The following is an 18,903-nucleotide window of genomic DNA, read 5'->3' on the forward strand; positions in this document are numbered from 1 at the left end:
CTGTGGTTTTGTTTGTTTTCTTTCCTCTGCTAATCAACACCCTTTATTGAAAATGTACCTTCAGCTCTCGAAAATTCTAACAATGACTGGTCTGGAAAACAAGACTGGGGCTTGGATTAGGTAACACATTTCCTTCAGATCCGGAAAACATCACTTAAGGAGGAAATCCAATTCAAATTTAGACATCCCTAGTTGCTCAATCTGACCCAAAGGTCAGCCTAACCCATCTGAACCAGACCAGCTGGTTTATACATAAACTCTAATCTATACCATTTTTCCCAGATTATAAATAGATAATCAATAAAAGAAGCGCAGATGAAGGAAAAGCAGTTGTCATTTCAGGATGATAGGCAGGTGCCTGGAACTGTGGAATGTTGCGCGGCTTGAGGTCACTTCCATTACAATCAAGCCAGACCTGAACCTTTAACACAACAGCCAGTTCTTTTGTGGATGACAATTCCCTTTTCTATGTATGTGCTCAGATTAGGAGCTGTGCACGGTTGCTCAGTGGGAACTCTTGAGTGAATTCTGTTGCTCAAAACTCTCCCACCTGAATTTGTCTATCCGGCTTTTCTCATATCTCCACTGGGAATAATAACGAAAGGAGAACAAGAGCCCAGGATTAATTAGGAGTTGGACTATTATTCAGGCACAGCAGGGAAATCAATGAAGGGTGTTATGCTGATGGATGGCAGGGATGCAGTGGGGAGGTTAAGTAGGATAAGCCATCAGAGAGGCTTGGCACACAACGACCTCAGTAAATGCTAGCTGTCATTGTTACCACCAGCAATAATATTCTTAGTCCCTGTGTTGCAGTAAAGAAAATACTATTCTTCCTAGTAAGAGCCCAAATACTATACACACCCAAGATCTGAGGTTCTTCCATCCTCTTTGTCTTCAGACTTTTTTCTTTGGTTTCTCATTTTCAGTAGCATTTAACAATATTTTCCTACCTGCCTTCTCTTACAAACGTACCTCTAATTTCACATCGAGTTAATCATCTTTTCTCCCTTTAGTTGATTAAATAAAATCTTCGAATAATTTTCCATGTGGTTGGCTTTCCAATTTCCATTCCTATTTTCACCCACACCATGACGACTTCAGCCCCTACTGCTTCCACCCAACATTCCCTGTCCCCAGCCAAGTATTAGCTCCTTCAAGTTTGCCCACGCTGTGGAATACCTTTGTGTGTTCTCTGTTGTTTAGCAAAACCTTTAGGCACATTTAATCGTGCTTACAGCCCTCTTCTTGAACCATACTATGTTTACCCCACATTCACACCACACCCTACTTTTCACAACATGTTCCCCTTGCTTTGAAAAACTTAGACTTCACTGTGTGCAGTCCCAGGCCTCCTCTGCTCGCTTCCCATTCTTCCCACCAGGGATCATATCCAAAAATTAAATTGATTCTTCCACTTATTTCTTTCCCTCAGAAAATGGCTCCTCTGTTCAATATGCCAAAGCTGTCAGGAGTTCATGGGTACCACAGCCCTGTCAGATCCAGAAGACATGATCTTACTGCACTCTTCCATATCCACTGGCTCTTACAATCTTTCCATCTGTAGAAAATAGCTCCAGTCGGGAAATAACCAGGCCAGCTTAAAGAGAAACAATTATAATTTTAATTGTTATAAGCGGAAACTCACGCCACTAGAATGGGAAGTCCGAGTTCCTCTGTATCCGGCAGGAGTCACCCAGAGAGAGAGTGCATACCTGATCCTTCACAGTTTTTCTTCCCTGAGTTCCAGGTAGCCACGCCTTAACTAGGTGTGATTGGTTAACAGAGTTCCCATCATCCATCCTCTGTTTTAGGATGATCCTCTGAGACAGACAGAACAAAATAAATACTTGTCTTTCTCTTGGATCAGTGCCAAACTTATTCTGATATTCTCTGGCTTTAAAATGAAATACAGACAAAACTCGTCCCCTAAACTTTTACAGAAGTCAGCTCCTAAGATTTTTCTATGGGAACTAACCTCTCTTTCTCATTGTATATCTTTTCTTCTTGTCAACATAAATACTGTTTTCTACCTTGCCAAGGCCAATAGTCACTTCTGGGTCTTCGTTTATATAACTTCTCAGAAGTATTTACCTGGGCAACTACTGCCTTCTCATAATTCTTTCCTCTTTGACATCCAAGTCAGAACTCTTCTGAATTTTTTCCCTTCCTGGAATTTTCTTTTTGGTTTTTCTCTTCAAATTCTTTTAGATTGCCCTCATCCTTCTACTTCTTAGGGTTTGGTGTCAGTCTTCCGCAACTTGTCAACTGCATCCTCTTAGATCGTGTCATTCGTTAACATTGATTTAAATATGATGTGGGGGGGGGTTCAACTCAGTGAGCCCAGAGTTATGTATCCATAACTTACCTGACACCCTCATTTGGGGGTTTAATACACATCACGTAGCAAACTTTGATTGCTTCACTTACTCCAATCTTTCTCACCTTGGTCTGACCCCATCATTCTTCTCCTTGTCCTACAACCTAAAAGTCACAACCCCATCTTCCTTCCTTCATATCTTTCTTTCCTTTCTTTTCCCCATGTCCAATGCAGCAGGAGTTGTGTGGACTAGCCGTCCAGTACATACCTCAGTTGTGTCCATTTTTCAGCACTGTGGCAGTCACCGCAGCCCCACATCTCTGAGATGAGACCTCAGTTTCTCCACTCACCTGTCCACAATCTCCTCTGTCAGCATTCTAGGTGATTTTTTTTTGTTTTTTAATTTGTTCTGTTTTGATATTGTCATTTTTCTGTTTCTAGGAATGACCAGCGGAAAAAAAATAGTAATTTCGTGAGATGGGGTTTTGAGAAATAAAAGTGTTGCTGTTATAGAGAAAAAATAAGGATCATATCTTAAATATATGTTTAAAGGGTAGATGATAAGACTGGTGTTTGAGTGGATGTATTTTTCATGGCCTTTGAACCAAGTTCCTTGTCTATGCCCACAGGCACTGAAAGGGCTGACCCTGGTCTACTTCTTGACTCATAGTTCATGTCACCTTTCCTTCCCATCACCTTGTTCAGTACACAGTGACCATATTTCTCTTCTCAAATGGCTGTGACTTTAGGTTGGTTCCTCCATGTGCCTGGAATACTCTGCTTCCAGCTAGTGTTCTGGCACCGCCTTAAATGTCATTTTCACAGCATGGATTTTCTTAATTATTTAAGCTACAGTCCCTCCCAGTCATTTCTCCACCACCCACCCTATTTTATTATCTTATTATCTTTCAAGAGTTATTATAACTTCACACTTTATTCATTTTAGCCTAGTCTGTAATGACATAACTTTGTCTCCTTTATTATAGTAATCCTTAAGTCCAGAAAACACATGTCAAATTCTCAGTAAGTCTTGATGTATTATTAAATCAGTACAATTAGTAGAATATTTTGATGTCATCTCTGTCGAAGAACCACAGTAGCTATTCCTTTTGATATCTGGTGAGATTTTCACCTGGTGACCATATTCAATTTTAATCATTGTATTAAACTACTCATTAGTGATATCTATATGTTATTAACACTTTACTAAAAATATTCTGAACTGCCTCAGTTTCTCTGAATGTAAGAATAGGCACACCCTCTTACAACCACAAACCATTCTGAACACGAAATTTGCCACACTTGAATAATAGTAGGGACATGAAAGGGAAGACCCAGTATTTGCAAGTGAGAGTGATTGGGTCTGGTGAAGCAAACATATTGCACGTGTCATTTTCCCCTTTCATACAAACCTCAAGGTCTACTACCCTCTAAGATAATGTCCTGAATTTATTTGACAGTTGCTTATGGTTATTCTGGCCAATATTTTATGTTTCTCATGCCTAGATGAAACAAAACAGAACAGACAACTTTCAGACAGATATCTTTATGTATTTCAGTGGCTGATTACTGTGACATCTATTCATATAATTGATATTATTATACACAATAGCTTGCTGGATGTATTTGAGTCAGGCCAAAAAAATAATGGGTTCAACTCCTAAGATTGACAAAAATCTTTGAAGGGTCAGCTTTTCTTTCATCAAAATGTTGTGGGAGCCATCGACAGCACAGAACACTTCATATCCTCTCTCAGGTAAAAAGGTAAACATATACCACTTCCTAATGTTACACGAAAATATCTTTTTCTTAACATTTTATTTGACATAAGTTAACTACAAGACCCCCAATCAAATCCCACCAGAACAATGAACATTGGGAATGTGCCAGAACCAGAAAGTCCTTCTCTGAGTCTAACAGCCCCAGAGCATAGCTTTATCACTGAGCCAAGTCAGCACATTCCAACACAGAGAGCGCAGTTATGGTCCTCCCAGCTACAGGGCAGATGGTGAAGTAGTGCAGGCTGCAGCATTCCTTGACCTGGTCTTAGCAGAATGCAGAAGCTAGAGAAGGAGGGTATGGACTTTAGGGCCGAAACATACACAAGATAAAGAGTCATGAAAATCCTGAGTCCCAAAACCCTATAACTGCTTTGTGAGGTGGATGATTGAGTGCTGCAAGAGCATGGGGAAATCTAAGTGACTCTCATCTCTTTCCACATTGTTCTGATATAATCATAACCTAGTCCATTACTATTGAAATGGGCACATCTGGTCAAGTAACCCTACTGAGGAGAAAATAAATTGAAGAATGTGCATGTGGCGGTGGGGGGGGGGGCGAAACTGGGAAGCCAGCATCTCCAATTGCTTTCCCTCATGTCTCTGAACTGGTGGTTATAACCTAAGATAAAACTTTCCTGATTCTCTTTCTCTTTATTACCTTAAAAGAACAACTCTGTGTTGCCTGGTGGTATGAAATCAAATATATATTAGCAGTAGCTGAAGATAATATCTGATTCTTTCATTAAACATCAGGATAGCCATGGACTTAGCCCCCGTCTTTGGTTCCTCCATACACAACATAAACAGTGCGGTGTTATCCTAAAGTCCTTCTGAAACTCACATGCACCTTGTGAAGAGTCAATAAGGAACTGAAAGCAGAAATACATAGAGTAAAGGCATTAAGAGAAAAAGAGGCCTTAGGAAAAGCCATCACTGTTGGGCAATTAATGAAAGCTTTCCCATTCTATCCTTCTACCATAATGAAGAAGAAGCAACAACAACGAGAAAAGAAAAAGCTCATTTGCCAAGGAGGATGCATTTCTACATCATGTCACTTCCTCAAAGCAGAGCCAAAGTCCACGTCTGAGCCATAAAGGAAAATCTTGGAAGGAAGTGTCACTACAGTTCTTATTCTTTATGGACTACCATGGGAAATGGGAATCATGACCAGGGAGAGCTCAGAATGACCCACCAGAAGCTGTACATGTGAATGTGTTCTCTACTTAGAGCTCACTGTATTTCAAATTTGAAAACTAATAGAACAAAGGCTAATTAATGGGAAGCTTTCTTCTGACTCTTTCTACTATGCAACCTGAGATTGCGCAGAGGGTACTGAGTCCTTTTATAGAGAGTCAAGACTTAAAGATGTAGCTCACAAATAGAATACCCACCAAGCATCTTAAGGTTCTAGTACCAAAATATAGAGAGAGATAGAGATAGAGAGAGAAAGATAGAGATGTAGAGAGAGGCAAAACCGGAGAAACATATAATGTGTTTTGAGTTGACCACAGCATACATGGCTGAAATCTCAACATTCAAGAAGTTAAAGCAGGATTTCGTCACATACAGTGAACTCCAGGATATCCAAGAATACCTAGTGAGTTCTCAAACAAAAACAAGGGCTAGGGTGACAGTAGTTTGGAGGTAACAGAGGTCGAGTGCTTGCTCAGCATGGGTAAAGTCCTGGGTTCAAACTGTGGTTATGCATACCTACTAAGTTCATTCCTGGGTTTTATCTAATGTGTACAATCTCAACAGTTACAGAAAAAGAGAAACCTCTTAATCAGACATATAACATCTGCTTCCGGTCCACCTGGGTCACAGATGTCTCAAAATGACTATGGAGAAAAGAGAACCAGTAATGCTCCATAGTCCCAGAATGTCTGACACTTTGTGGTCTGGGAATGACACTATGATTGGCCTCCAGAGAGCGATATGAAAATCAATGATTTAAAGATTATTAGATGGGGGGGAGTTGAATCAAAACTGCACGAAAATAAAACTTGCGAAATGTTCATTTTTATCATCTGTTTCTGTGGGCTCAAAGATGAAATCAGTTATGCGCAAAATGCTGTCAGTCTTATTTCTAAAGCTTCACCTTAACACTTTGTGAAAACCCATGTTCTTGCATTTACGTCTCAAAAATGTATTGTGACTCAGTTCCCTCAAAACTGTGCACAGTGTATGTTTCAATTCTAGCATGCTCCTTATGAGCAAGACCTGCTCATGAGCTAATTGTTATTGTTTGGTCTAACACTACATACATTTCACTTTCTAGTTCCTTGATCTTGTTTCTGAAGTTCAAGTTTTGCTATCCTTCAGAGTTGATCATTAATATAGTTATTATTATTGAAGATAACAAAAATTTTCTAAAATTTAAATATTAAATATACCATGAAGTAAGACAAATACTTTCAAATATAATAATTTGTGTCTGACTTTAAACAAAATAGGGAAGCAAGGAAGAGATGCTCCTGGCATGAAGCAATCATTAGCCCTTCCCAACACAGTTGTTCCTCCCATGAACAACCAAGAATAACAACATAACACCAAATACCCATCACTTTACCCTTTTGCCTTCCTAAATGAAAAATTGCATTTTTCACAGCCAAAACTCCTCAAAAGAAAGGTAGGAAGTGAAATTCTGTTTCACTTCTTATTTTTTACTAAGTTAGTTGCTATTTTATTACTTTGGGTCACAATTTTATATTAGGAAAAGAAAAGGACACTGAAGAAAATAAGTAAGCTCAAAGCAAAAGATATCTCACATTTGCTGTTTTCAATGTCTTAGTATAAATCTAAAAAAAATCTGTCTAAGCACCCTTCCAAGTGTTTCTAAGACCATAATAACACACGTATTTAATAACCCCATTAGGCAGAATGTGCTTTAGAAAACACTGAAGACTTAGATCATTATGATTAGCATAATAATTAGGTCATTCATCAAGAAATGCTATGAATAATTCATTCTAATTAAGTAACTGATAGAATAGTGAATCAATCATCAGGGCCAGAACTCAGCAAGTTAGACTGCAATCAATTCTGGAATGCTTCACTTCCGGTTATAACTGGATAAATTAAAATGTGACTAAATGCTTGCCCCAGGACTAGACACTCAGTAGATTCACCCTGTATATATGGTTAACTCTGCTCTGTGTTATTTGAAGAACAGAAGAGAGTTGACAAATTAGGATATGAGAAGAAAATGTGTCTACTGCCTTGACAACTGCTCTACACATTCTGATACCTTCACCTAGCTTACCTGAGTGAGTAACCTCAGCAATAGGTTTTGGATAATATGTATTATATAGGTGGGAATATTATTTGGAAAAATAGATAGTAGAAACAAAAATCTGAATTCTGTTAATGTCAGAGAAAATGATGCTGAGAATAAAATATCTTGTTCCACATCTGTCTGCCCACGTGTCCATATGGGGAAGCAGAGCGCCTCCTTATAAGGCCTGTTGGAATGCTGGGCTTCAGAACAATCTTTTATTAAATATCATATCACTCTTTCTGGCTTAGCCTGAAGGCAAACAGCTCAAAGGCTGTGCTTATTTCCCCAGGGAATGATAAAAGATCATTTTCAGGTTTTAATAAAGGATTGATGCTAAGAGACTGGAGACCAGCACATAAATTCCTACCTGCCTGGGGAAAATGATTTATTTAAACTTGAATCAAACTGTGTCTCTTATTATTCTTGATCAAGTAGTCTCTAGACTTTGGAGAAACCAAATGGAACTTTGTTTCAATGAGAGAGTAACTAACACCAAAGTATTAAGAGCTGTGAATAACTTAATTGAACCAGGACATGTTTCTTGCACAGGCAGGAAGCCAAATGGGATCAATAATCATTTTGTTCCAGTGCAGATTGCCTGACCCACTCCCCAGTTAATGCTCCAGCCAAAATGCTCACCTCATACCACTACTCCTCAGATAATCAGTGCTGTTCAGAGCAGTGACGGACTCTGACTCTTACACTTATCTAAGACACTGAAGTAGGAAGTCTGTACCTTCCTGCTCCATTTCATTTTATTATATATAAGTAATATTATATATAAAATGTACTATATATAAGTTATATATGTTCAATTTAAAGCAATTTAAAATGTGACTAAGCAAGAGAAGGTCTACTTAATCCATAATCTAGTAAATTTGATATATATTTCTTTACTCTTAGCTTCTTGTTATTTATAATGTTGGTTACTAACCATACTGAATTTTTTTCCCTTTGCCTAATGGTAGAGTCTCATCCTCCCAGGTCATCTCAGAGATTCAACCTGAGGAGAAAGAAATATTTAATATTGAGGGCAGAGCATAGATTGTCTTCCTGGAGTTGGTAGTCTTTTAGGACTTAATGGGATGTCTTGATACTCCATGTTACTTTACTTAGTAATAAAAATCAAGAGCCATGGTAAGTTCTACTTTTTACAATTTGAGCCTCCTTGTAGCATTGAAATTGGATTTATCATTTATTCACTAATAAATATCAATATAAAAAGGAAGCAACCATAATCAGTAAGAAAAAGAAGAGAAAGAAGAAGAAGGGGGGAAGGAAAATGGAGAGGAAAAGAAGAAAAATAGGAGATGGAGGACAATGACAACAATGAGGATGAGGAGGACTACAAGGTTAAGGACAAGGGAGAGGACTCAGGACCAGGAGGGCCAGGGGGATGAGAATAAGGATGAGGATGAGAAACACTATGAGGATAAGAACAAGGGAGAGGACTCAGGACCAGGAGGACCAGTGGGGGAGAAAATAAGGATGATGAGGAAGACTATGAGAATAAAAACAAGGGAAAGGACTCAGGACCAGGAGGGTGAGAATAAAGATGAGGATATGATGTGGGATTATAGTCTATATTCTGCAATTATATTTTAAATAAATGCTGATTGGCCAGTAGCCAGGCAGGAAGTATAGGCGGGACAACCAGACAAGTAGTAGAGGCAGGTCAATGAGAACAGGAAAATTCTGGGAAGAGGACACAGTCTTTTCCCAGCCACAGAAGAAGGAAGATGTGACTGCCTTGCTGAAAAAGGTACTGAGCCATGTGGCTAAAATAGATAGGAATAATGGGTTAATATAAGTTATAAGAGTTAATAAGAAGCCTGAGCTAATGGGCCAATCAGTTTATGATTAATGTAGACTTCTGTGTGATTTTATGGGACTAAACAGCTGGAGGACCTGGTGGGTCAGAAAACCTCGGGCAACAAGGATAATGATGAGAAGGAGAAACTTTGAGCCTATGTCCTCAGAAACTAAAGCTTAAGTCTCTTTACTTTATAATGAACTAAATTATTCTAGGCTATCTAGTTCCCCAAAAGGAACCCAGCATATTATACTAGTGACTTCCAAAACAAGTACCAAAATTGAGAAATTTGTTAATCTATGTCTATAGGATAAATACCCACATGTGTGATTATGAACCTTTCTCCCTCCAATGGGTATATCACTAATGTATCTACAAATAATAATTAGGTGACTGTGTCTTGAAACATATACATGAAGGCAAAACTGAACAGACCCAGTAGGTTGTATTTATATGTCAATTTGCTTACTTGTATGTGTATGCAACAATGGTTTAAGAAGAGGACACTATGAATGGGGGAAAAGCTGAGATGGGAAGGATTGGAAGAGAAAATTATATGATTATATGTAACATGGGGGGCCGGCTTGTTGGGGTTTCCATCCCGCCCGGTACCCTACAACCGGCAAATCCCAAAGAGAAATCACACACAGGACTCCATAAGGTTATAAAGCTGATTGGTCCATTAGGTCAGGCTTCTTGTTAGTCTTTGTAACTTATATTAATCCATTATCATTATCTATGTTAGCCACATGGCTCAGTACCTTTCTCAGCTGGGCAAGTTACATACTGCCTCTTCAGTCAGTGGTCTGCACAGGAGTGGCAGAGGGAGCTTCTGCTTCCAGAATACTCCCAGTCTCTTTGCTCCACCCCTACTTCCTGTCTGGCTTTCCCGCCTATACTGCCTGCCTGGCCAATCAGCGTTTTATTAAAATATGATTAACAGAATACAGACAATTCTCCCACACCAATTATATTTTAATTAATTTTAAAAACTGTGGGGCTGGAGAGATGGCTCAGCAGTTAAGAGCACTAACACTATGTCTCACAACAGCTGAAATACCAGTTCTAAGGGATTCCATATACTTTTCTGACTTCTACAGGCTTCTGCAAGCACATGGTGTATACACATATCATCAGGTACAAACCCACACACATAAATTTAAAAAATAAATAAAATATTTATACTCAGGAGTAATTAGCAAATACCTATTGTACTCCCACTTTGTGTGTGTGTGTGTGTATGTGTGTGTGTATGTATGTGTGTGTGTGCCTAATTTTTTCTTTTGTTTTTAAGAGAATGAAAGAATGTAAAGCTGGTGGGTTCAAAGATCTGGGAGGGACAAAGAGAAAGAGGGAGAATCTGGAAAGATCTGATGTAGAAGAAAGATATTTTAAAATATAAAACTTCAGTAAGTTTTAAAGATTCATAAAATTAAATAATAAATCTTTTAAAAAATCATGTATGCCTATACTTTACTTTTATATAACAGGGAGGAGGCAAGCAGATGAAACAAGACTGACCATGAGCTTGATTATTCTGAAGCCAAGTACATTAAGATTCATTATAGTAGTCTCACTGTTTTGTTTGCTTCTATTAAATTGTTTTTATTTAATTCAATGATTCAAAAAAAACAACCAAAAAAACAAAACTTTTAAAATCAGAAGGTACTATACAAAATTTCAAAGAAGAAAGGCAACCAATAATCCTGCCCAGATATGACATGTAGGGACCACACCAATAACCAATATGGCACAATAACCCTAAGGGTGCAGTAGTAGCATACTTAGTCTGGTAGTAACCAACAGCTCTCTAAGGGCTTAGAACTCACTCAACAAGGGAACCCATGCCTGGTACAGGAATGCTAGAGAACTACCCAGGAATAGTAAAGTCATTGCTATTTAAGGAGCATCTACAACCTCCAATTTATTAAATTAATATAGTCCCTAACAACAATCTATAAACATTTGTCTGTATACTCACAGACAAGTGTAATCTTTATCCTTCATCAAGGAAACTTCTCTTTGCAACAGACAAAGACCACTACAGAAAACCACAACCAATCAAAACACAGAGTAGTTTTGGAGCCCAATCCCAGTGGACACCTCTCCAAACTTTCATACCTTAAGCTCAGAAAATATTTCAGAAGGGGAGGCAGAAAGACTTTAAGAGTCATAGGATCTGAGAATTTGCTATGAGATTGTATTTCCTAGTAATATCAGAAATTATGCCCATAAATTCTCTCCAATATGACTACCCAGGCTTGAACTAAACAAGGATGACACCAATGGACATACCAAATTGAATGGATAAGAAACCACAAGGCCTCAACCCAACACAAAGATCTATAGACTTCTGAGGAAAGCTGGAGGCAGAAAAGATGTTTTTTCTCAGGGAAGAGCACACCAATTTGTTGCCCAGTGCCAATGGCTAACCATAGAAATATGCATAAAAGTAACATTGTATGAACTAAGCAAGTTATATTAAGGAATAAATATACATTTACATATATATGCATGCAGAAACAATTAATGGAAAAAGGCATGAATTTGAGGAAGAGTGTGGAAAGGTTTATAGGGATGAAAGGGAAAGGGATAAGTCTTATAATTACATTATAATCCTCAAAAGGAAACAGAAAATTAAATTAGTTTTAAAGATCATTTATGCCTATAATTTGCTTTAAAATAATACATTAGAGAAGGGGGCAAGCAAATAAAACAAGATTGGCCACGAACTTGATTATTTTTAAGGTAAATACATGAAAAGTTTCCTGTAATAGTCTCTCCACTTCATTTGTTTCTTTCATTCTATTATTTAAAAAAAACTTTAAAAATAGAATCTTTACAGCCTGCTAATACCATTTGGGCCTACAAAAGAGGAACCACTACAAGTCATGCCCAGGGTGTTTCATACTTCCATAGGAGACTGCTGAGAGCTTCCTGTAACATCTCCTGCTCTTCGCACTTAAAATCATCTCCTCCTTCAGCTCACATTCACCTGATCCACGACTCCTGTGAACTTCCTAAGGTTCACTTGGTTTATGCAGACTCCTTCGCAGAAAGCCTTACCCTAGCCTCTTCCTCCTTCCCAAGGAAGACCAGTGTGTCTATTAAGTACTACCACAGAATTCCACACTTATCTTTGTCACACTGAATTATAGGTACCTGCTTACTTGACTCTCTCTATCTGTCACTAAAATCTACAATAAAAATTCAAAATATTTCAAGTCAAATGTGCATCTCATTTGTGTTGAGAAAACACATAGACCAGACCCTTATATTTTTCTTTTGACCGTGCCATTTGTCTGTCATTAATTTAGATTTTTTTTAAAGTAAATTTTATTAAATTATAAAAGTTTCCATTTCCGCCCCTCTTCCCAACACCCTCCCACTCCCCCCACTCCCTCTCCTCCTCCTTCTTCCTCCCTTAGGGCAGTCAGGGTTTCCTGCCCTGTGGGAAGTTCAAGTTCCTCCCCCCTCCCTCCAGGTCCTGGAAGGTGAGAAGCCAAACAGACTGGATCCCCAAAATCCACTATATGCAGAGGAAACAGGTCCCAGTATCATAGTCAATGGTTTTTCAGAAAGACTTCGGGCCAGCCACATTCAGAGAATCCGGCCACATTCAGAGAATCTGGTTAGATCACGTCCTCGTTCAGTCCCAGTCCAACTGGCCTTGGTGAACTCTCATTAGATCCGTTCCCTTGTATCAGTGGGTGATAGCATCCCTCGCAGTACTGATTTCGTTTTTCATGTTCTTCCTCCTTCTGCTCCTCATTTGGACCTCGGGGGGCTCAGTCCGGTGCTCCAGTGTGGGTCTCCATCTGTATCGCCGTCCTTCGCCAGATGAAGGATCTATGGTGATAAGCAAAATATACATCAGTATGGTTATGGGCCACGGCCGATTCAGGCACCCTCTCCTCTGTCCAGAGAACAATCTGGGGGATCTCTCCTTGGACCTGGGATCCCATATATAATCAAGTCTCCTGTAAACCCTAAAATGACTCCCTTAGTTGAAATATATTCTTCCCTGATCCCATATTCATCCTTCCTCCCTCCTCCCCCATCCCAGGCCACCGAGCTTTCCCCATTCCTCCCCTACTTCCTTCTCTCTAACCCTCTCCCCTTCCATCAACCCTCCCACCCCCCCCATGCACCCGAGGTTACCTGGGACTCTTGTCTATTTCCTACCTCCTGGCGGATAGCTAAATAATCTTCATCAGGTTCATCTTCTTATTTAGCTTCTCGAGGTTCACGAATAATAGGCTCAAAGACCTTTAATTATGGTTAGAATCCACTTATGAGTGAATACATACCGTGTTCCTCTTTTTGGGTCTGGCTTACCTCACTCAGTAAAGCGTTTTCTATGTCCATCCATTTGCATGCAAAATTCAAGATGTCATTGTTTTTTACCGCTGAGTAAAACTCTAATGTGTATATGTTCCACACCTTTTTTAACCATTCTTCTATTGAGGGGCACCGAGGCTGTTTCCAGGTTCTGGCTATTACAAATAGTGCTGCTATGAACATAGTAGAACAAATGCTTTTGTAGTATGTTAGGGAATCTCTAGGGTATATTCCCAAGAGTGGAATTGCTGGGTCCTGAGGGAGGTTGACTCCCAGTTTCCTGAGAAACCGCCACACTGATTTCCACAGTGGCTGCACAAGTTTGCATTCCCACCAACAATGGATGAGTGTTCCCCTCATTCCACATCCTCTCCAGCATAGGCTATCATTGGTGTTTTTGACTTTAGCTATTCTGACAGGTGTAAGATGGTATCTCAAAGTGGTTTTGATTTGCATTTCCCTGATCGCTAAGGAGGTTGAGCATGACCTTAAGTGTCTTCTGGCCATTCGAAATTCATCTGTTGTGAATTCTCTGTTCAGTTCAGTACCCCATTTTTTAATTGGGTTAATTAGAGTTTTAGTGTCTAGTTTCTTGAGTTCTTTGTATATTTTGGAGATCAGACCTTTGTCTGATGAGGGGTTGGTGAAGATCTTCTCCCAGTCAGAAGGTAGCCTTTTTGTCCTACTGACAGTGTCCTTTGCTTTACAGAAGCTTCTCAGTTTCAGTAGATCCCATTTTTTCATTGTTTCTCTTATTGTCTGTGCTACTGGGGTCCTACTTAGGAAGAGGCCTCCTGTGCCTAAGTCTTGTAGACTACTTCCCACTTTCTCTTCTATCAGGTTCAAAGTGGACGGATTAATGTTGAGGTCTTTAATCCATTTGGACTTGATTTTTGTGCATGGTGATGGATATGGATCTATTTTCATTCTTCTACAGGTTGACATCCAGTTATGCCAGCACCATTTGTTAAAGATGTTTTCCTTCTTCCATTGTATACCTTTAGCTCCCTTGTCGAAAATTAGGTGTTCATAAGTTTGTGGGTTAATATCTGGGTCTTCTATTCGATTCCATAGGTCGACTTCCCTGTTCTTATGCCAAAACCAAGCTGTTTTCAATACTGTAGCTCTATAATAGAGTTTGAAGTCAGGGATGGTAATGCCTCCAGAAGTTCTTTTATTGTATAAGATTGTTTTGGCTATCCTGGGTTTTTTGTTTTGCCATATAAACTTGATTATTGTTCTCTCAAGGTCTGTGAAGAAGTTTGATGGGATTTTGATGGGGATTGCATTGAATCTATAGATTGCTTTTGGTAGAATTGCCATTTTTACTATGTTGATTCTCCCAATCCAAGAGCAGGGGAGGTCTTTCCATTTTCTGGTATCCTCCTCAATTTCTCTTTTCAAAGGCTTAAAGTTTTTGTCAAATAGGTCTTTCACTTCCTTGGTTAGAGTAACCCCAAGATATTTTATGCTATTTGTGGCTATCATGAAAGGTGATGTTTCTCTGATTTCCCTCTCTGCTTCTTTATCCTTTGTGTATAGGAGGGCCACTGATTTTTTGGAGTTGATCTTGTATCCTGCCACGTTACTAAAGGTGTTTATCAGCTGTAGGAGTTCTTTGGTAGAGTTTTTGGGGTCACTTATGTAAACTATCATATCGTCAGCAAATAACAAAAGTTTAACTTCATCCTTTCCAATACGAATCCCCTTGATCGCCTTATGTTGTCTTATTGCTATTGCTAGAACTTCAAGCACTATATTGAAGAGGTATGGAGAGAGTGGACAGCCTTGTCGCATTCCTGATTTTAGTGGAAAGGCTTTGAGTTTCTCTCCATTCAGTTTGATGTTAGCTGTCGGCTTGCTGTATATTGTTTTTATTATATTTAGGTATGATCCTTGTATCCCCAGTCTCTCCAACACCTTTATCATAAATGGGTGTTGAATTTTGTCAAATGCTTTTTCAGCATCTAGTGAGATGATCATATGGTTTTTTTCTTTCAGTTTATTCATGTGATGGATTACATTGATAGATTTGCATATGTTGAACCAGCCCTGCATCTCTGGAATGAAGCCGACTTGATCATAATGGATAATTTTTCTAATGTGCTCTTGGATTCGGTTTGCCAGTATTTTATTGAGAATTTTCGCGTCGATGTTCATGAGTGAGATTGGCCTGTAATTCTCTTTCTTGGTTGTGTCTTTGTGTGGTTTTGGTATTAGGGTAACTGTAGCTTCATAAAAGGAGTTAGGCAATGACTCTTCTGTTTCTATATTGTGGAATACGTTGAGTATAGGTATTAGCTCTTCCTGGAAGTTCTGGTAGAATTCTGCATTGAAACCATCTGGTCCTGGGCTTTTTTTGGTAGGGAGATTTTTGATAACAGCTTCTAATTCTTCGCGACTAACAGGTCTATTTAGATTGTTCTCCTGGTCTTGGTTAAACTTTGGTATATGGTACTTATCTAAAAAAATGTCCATTTCTTTTACATTTTCCAACTTTGTGGCATATAAACTTTCATAGTAAGATCTAATGATTCTCTGAATTTCCTCTGTGTCTGTGGTTATGTCCCCTTTTTCATTTCTGATCTTATTAATTTGCATGTTCTCTCTCTGCCATTTGATTAATTTGGATAAGGGTTTGTCAATCTTGTTGATTTTCTCCAAGAACCAGCTTTTTGATTCATTGATTCTTTGGATTGTTTTCTCTGTTTCTATTTTATTGATTTCAGCCCTCAGTTTGATTATTTCCAGTCTTCTAGACCTCCTGGGTGAATCAGCTTCTTTTTTTTCTAGACCTTTCAAGTGTGCTGTTAAGTCTCCAATGTGTGCTTTCTCCGCTTTCTTTAATTGGGCACTTAGTGCTATGAACTTTCCTCTTAGCACTGCTTTCATAGTGTCCCATAGGTTTGAGTATGTTGTGTCTTTGTTTTCATTAAATTCAAGGAAGAGTTTAATTTCTTTCTTTATTTCTTCCTTGACCCAGGGGTGATTTAGTAGTTGACTGTTCAGTTTCCATGAGTTTGATGCTTCCTGGGGGAAGCATTGTTGTTGAATTCTAATTTTAGTCCATGGTGATCTGACAAGACACAGGTAGTTACTAATATTTTTTTGTATCTGTGGAAGTTTGCTTTGTTACCAAGTATGTGGTAAATTTTCGAGAAGGTTCCATGAGCTGCAGAGAAGAAGGTATATTCTTTCCTATTTGGGTGGAGTGTTCTATAGATGTCTGTTAAGTCCATTTGATTAAATACCTCCAATAAATCTCTCAATTCTCTGTTTGGTTTCTGTCTGATTGACCTGTCCATTGGTGAGAGAGGAGTGTTGAAGTCTCCTACTATTAGTGTGTGTGGTTTGATGACTGCCTTGAGTTCTAGAAGAGTTTCTTTTACATATGTGGGTGCCTTTATATTAGGAGCATGGATATTCAGGATTGAGACTTCCTCCTGATGAATTGTTCCAGTTATGAGTATGAAATGTCCATCTCCATTTCTTCTGATTGATTTTAGTTTGAAGTCGATTTTGTTAGATATTAGAATGGCCACACCCGCTTGTTTCTTAGGTCCATTTGCTTGGAAAACCATTTCCCAACCCTTTACTCTAAGTAGGTGTCTGTCTTTGTGGTTGAGGTGTGTTTCTTGTAAACAGCAGAATGTTGGATCCTGTTTTCGTATCCAATCTCTAAGTCTGTGCCTCTTTATAGGTGAATTGAGTCCATTGATATTAAGTGATATTAATGACCAGTGGTTGTTGACTCCGGTCATTTTTTTTTTTTTTTAGGTAGTAGAGTGTATGTGTTTTTCTTCTTTGATTTGTGCTTGTGAATGGTCGCTAGATGTTCGAGTTATTGTAGGCCGTGTTGGGAATGTTGGATTCCTTCGGCAGTGATTTTCCTTCTAATATTCTCTGTAAGGCTGGATTAGTAGCTACGTATTGTTTAAATTTGTTTTTATCCTGGAATATTTTGTTTTCTCCATTGATAGTGAACAATAGCTTGGCTGGGTATAGTAGTCTGGGTTTGCATCCATGGTCTCTTAGTTTCTGCAGTACCTCTATCCAGGATCTTCTGGCTTTTATAGTTTCCATAGAGAAATCCGGTGTAAGCCTGATAGGTTTACCTTTATAAGTTACTTGACCTTTTTCCTTTGCAGCTCTTAAAATTTTTTCTTTAATATGTATGTTTTGTGTTTTGATTATTATATGGCGAGGGGATGTTTTTTTCTGATCCAGTCTATTCAGTGTTCTGTATGCTTCTTGAACCTTCATAGGAATATCGTTCTTTAGGTTGGGAAAGTTTTCTTCTATGATTTTGTTGAATATATTTTCTGGGCCTTTGATCTGCAGTTCTCCTTCTTCAATCCCTATTATTCTTAGATTTGGTTTTTTTATTGTGTCCCAGATTTCCTGAATGTTTTGTGAAGAGAATTTGTTGGATTTGCCATTTTCTTTGACCAGAGCATTTATTTTCTCTATGGTATCTTCAGATTCTGAGATTCGTTCTTCTATCTCTTGTATTCTATTGGTTATGCTTGATTCTGTAGTCTCCATTCGTTTACCTAGGTTTTCCATATCCAGCCGGTTCTCGGTTTGTGTTTTCTTCATTGCCTCCATTTCAGTTTTCAATTCTTGCACTGTTTCCTTTACTTGTTTGATTGTTTTTTCTTGGTTTCTCAGGGTCTCATTCACGGATTTACTTATTTATCCAAGCTTTTTGTTATATTTCTCATCTATTTCTATACTCATTTCTTCAAACTTTTTGTTATATTTCTCATCCAATTCTTTAAGGGAGTTATTCATAGCCTGTTTAAGGGACTCTATTGCTTTCATAATGGCACTTTTTTCCACTTCTTCTGGGTTAAGGTGTTCAAGTCCTTCTGTTGTAGGGTCCTTGGGATCTGGTGTTTTCATGTTGTTTTTCAGATTGTTGGATGAGGTCTTGCCTTGGCGTCTGCCCATCTCTTACTTCAAATGTTCTCTATTGGAACTTCTGTTACTGGGTCAGGTTCCCTTCTTGGGCAGGGACTTCACTGACAGAATGCCCACCTTTCCTCAGGCAGGCTATTGAAGCACAGGCACTCCCTCTTTCCGGGATGTGCTTACAATGCAGGCTCAGCTTGCAAGGCAGCTGAGCTGGGGAAATTTTATGGCCCCAGGGGGAAGGGAGAAATATAGGAATTCGTACCTGGATGGGAGCAGGGATGGCAGGCGGGAGGGGGTAGCCAGCACTGCAGGGCGACCTGGGCGACTGTGGGGTCGGGGAACGCCAAAGCTCCTCCTCACCATGACCCTGTCAAGGCCCGAAGCAAACTCGACCCTCCGATGGCCCTCTGCTAGAAGTCAGGGCCCCTGGATGGGAGCTAGGATGGCAGGCGGG

Source organism: Myodes glareolus, chromosome 8 (assembly GCF_982192425.1).
Source record: "Myodes glareolus chromosome 8, mMyoGla1.1, whole genome shotgun sequence".
NCBI lineage: Eukaryota > Metazoa > Chordata > Mammalia > Rodentia > Cricetidae > Myodes > Myodes glareolus.